Source organism: Nelumbo lutea, chromosome 6 (genome assembly GCF_056320005.1).
Source record: "Nelumbo lutea isolate HS-2025 chromosome 6, American lotus-T2T, whole genome shotgun sequence".
Classification (NCBI taxonomy): Eukaryota; Viridiplantae; Streptophyta; class Magnoliopsida; order Proteales; family Nelumbonaceae; genus Nelumbo; species Nelumbo lutea.
The window spans coordinates 12,076,530-12,079,985 of NC_142689.1; the positions used below are offsets into that span (position 1 = coordinate 12,076,530).

The following is a 3,456-nucleotide window of genomic DNA, read 5'->3' on the forward strand; positions in this document are numbered from 1 at the left end:
TAGAATCAATAAAGTCTGTTTCCAGATTGAGCCACAGGAGAAATGAGAAATGGGAAGAACATTCAAAAGTACAACTTTATAGGTTCATGCAGAAACTGCCTCTGGCATGACAGAGATCATAAAAAATAAAATAAAGACTATTGTCCATCTTATTAACACCTGGCCATGGCCATGCATCCATCACACTTGGCCACTGACACGAGATACTCATGCATGCATGGATGCTCGTCGTTCAGACTCGTCCATGGAAGCCTTACTCCTTGCATTTCTTCTTAATCTTTCTGGTGGATTACAGTTTAGCTCCACCGCCTTCTCTGACGAACCAGAACGGGTAGACCGCCGCTGAGGGTAGCGGTGAGCCCCGGGGCAAACCTCGGTGAATTGTCGGGCTCATCCACTTCGATCTCGAACCCTCGAATCACGGCAAGCATGACGCTTTTTATCTCCACCAATGCCAAATCTTTGCCTAAACAGACCCGAAATCCAGCTTGAAAAACTGGGTACTTAAATGGACTCTCCGGCCAGAAAATACCCTTCTTCAACCACCGCTCCGGCTTGAATTCAAGACAGTCGGGACCCCATACCTCTTCCATCCGCCCCATTGCATAAGGATGGTAGGTCACTCTCGTTCCTCTCTTCACGACTGTACCATCTGGGAGGACATCATCCTCCTGAGGGAATTTGGAGTCGAATTGAACCGGTGGATACAGCCGCATACTCTCATAAACCGTTGCTTGTAAATAATGCATATCTCGTAGTTGTTGGAAAGTCGCAAGCTCCTGGGTTGGTCCCATAACTCGGTCCGACTCTTCCAGGATTGCCGTTGTGACTTCTGGATGCTTTGCCATCAACCAAAAAATGCTGGTCAGTGCAGCAGCCACTGTGTCACGACCGGCCAATAAAAAGCTCACCACGATGTCTCTCAAGTACAAGTCGTCGTCCACGGTACCCATGAACCTCGACAGAAGGTCCAAATGAGTGGAGAATCCTAGTTTACGCCGCTGCTTAATCACCTCATCCGCGAGGATGTTGATTAATCTGATGGCCTTCTTCAGCTTCTTCTCCGACCCCAAATTCAGCAGCCGCTTTGCCTTCCAGACCAACGGCGACAGAGATAACGCCCGCTGGGCGGACAGTCTGGACGCTAGATCAAACGCCATGGCAAACTCCGTCATGGGAAGCGATAACTCGAGGCACCCGGGGTCTAACCCAAAAGAGAACCGGCAAATGCTATCGAACGTAAATCGTCGAAACACGTCCTGTAAATCCAACACGCGGTCTTGTTCATCACTCGCAGTGGATGACAAGAACGGCAGAAGCCGGTGCTTGATCTCGCTGGTCACTATCTCGAAGGCGAACGATCTTATTGAGACGCTGCCAAGCTCCAGACTGGCCACTTTCCGCTGAATCTTCCACGTATCACCGTCGACGTTGAAGATGCCACGGCCCAAGAGGTCGCCCAAGATGGCGGAGAAAGGTTTCCCTTTTGGATAATTGTCGAACCTCGTCTTGAGCATGTACTCGACGTTGTCTGGGTTAGCGGTGATGGTGTTTCCGAGCACATGAATATGGATCGTCCGGCTGGGGGAGTTCTTGAGGAGATGGGTATACCAATCGCAGAGATTGTTGAATTCAGTCGACCAGCTGGAGGTGACATAACCACGACAGACATCACACTTACACCAGGCCTTCAGTCTCACCAAGTAAGGCAAGAAAGAGAAGATGGAGAAGCAAAGAGCGAAGGAGAAAAAGAAGTAGAAGAAAGAGGACTGCAGGGATTGCAACAAGAAGGAAGCTTCGTACTCCATTATTGATCGATGGATGACCAAAAACCGACACAGACAGTCTTTTTATATCCAGTCCGATGTGTGCATCGTCGACAAAGTTATTTTTCAGTGCTTTTTTCTCGCTCACTTCCCACCCAAACGAGACATTCAGGAATCAGAGAGAATACAAATGAATAAAATAAAATAAAAAGAGAAGGCAGATAACACGTGCTCTTAATACCAAAGTCGGTTTAACTGACGAATCTGTTTTTAAATCCATACATCATGGCCCAAAGTTGTTCACGTGCTCTTATCGTTAGTTTGGGTCGGATTTTGGACTTATGGAGTGACCGAGTGAACGTTTCCTTTCTGAGGAAGAAAATTGAAAATTCCAAAGAAAATGTTGCTTAGCTCTGTTTGGAGCTAGGAAACAAACGAATTATTATTTTTTTTATCTTTTTGAGGATAATAAATATTTAAATTAATTCTTTTGTACTAGCTAACTTAATCAATTTCAATTCTTTTTCTACAAAGTTTGTCCGACCTTCATGCATGTTTCTCGTTTTTCTCGTTCTGTTTGATGTCATTAAAACCCACGTGGCATATTGCATGGTAATGATGTGGACACAATTTTTGGGTAAAAAAAAAGCAGTTTGTACTTTTTCATTAGATGAGTTTGACATTCACCGTTAATTGATCCGTTTCCTCTTTTTCTTTTATTGTGGTAGCCAAAGTCAGCTTTCATTCCGTAAGTCTTCTGTCTAATAGAGATTATTAATTAGAGATCTAGTATGATTCAGTCACAACAATCCCCTAGTAGCCAGTAGAGATAAGTGGGTTGAAGGGTCTCTTTTAACTAGTTGAGCACTAGAAAAATTTAAAGAGGGCACCTCTACTTAATTGAGCATTAGAAAATAGGCTAAAGCTTAATTATTCTCCTATCAAATCCTCCTTAATTATATATTACTATTTAATGGTATACTTTTCTTTATACTTGATTATTTAGATCATAGTTTACAATGCATATGACTTTCATAAATAAAGATTTTGATTTTCTAAAGATTTGTTCAGTTCTAATTATTATAATGTTTAATGAAATATGAGATGAATAATTGTTAGGATTAGGAGTCCGATGAGTGTATTATCTTATCATTTCCTTATCACGAATAGTTCACATAGGATAGGAAATATATGTTTGAGTCCCTGTAAACTTAGGAGTTCTACATGTTATAAGCTTAAGAGGTTCGGTGGTTGTATTCATGTGTATATATATTTGAACTCTCAATGAATTAAAGACAGAAAAGAATAAATCAAAAAAGCTTTGGTTTTACATGGTATCAGAGCCACGAAACAGGAGCAAAAGGTCTACGTTCCAAGACCTCTGTAGATTAGTGGCGGCAACAACGATTGTTTGGTGCCGGCAAAGGACAAGCTTTGCACTCCAGATTCAGTTCGGCACTGTGCTTTTCGCAGGGTTCTTCCGATCTTCGCCTTCGGTCTTCTCTTGGACAGTTCTTCTTGTGCAAGTAACAGAGAACTCGTTCTCCTTCTACAGAAGTTCAAATCTTCGCCTTCGGTTTTCTCTTGGACGGTTCTTCTTGTGCGAATAACAGAGAACTCTTTCTCCTTCTACAGAAGTTCCGACCTTCGCCTTCGGTCTTCTCTTGGATGGTTCTTCTTGTGCGAGTAA

The 3,456-nt window shown here is 43.0% G+C and overlaps 1 pseudogene across 1 annotated transcript; it reads right to left on the minus strand.

Moving 5' to 3' along the window:
• Positions 1-1,944, minus strand: LOC148847356 (cytochrome P450 94C1 pseudogene; annotated as a pseudogene). The gene has a single exon (XR_016100459.1). The product of XR_016100459.1 is annotated as a cytochrome P450 94C1 pseudogene (transcript).
• Between the last annotated feature and the right edge of the window lie 1,512 nt (positions 1,945-3,456).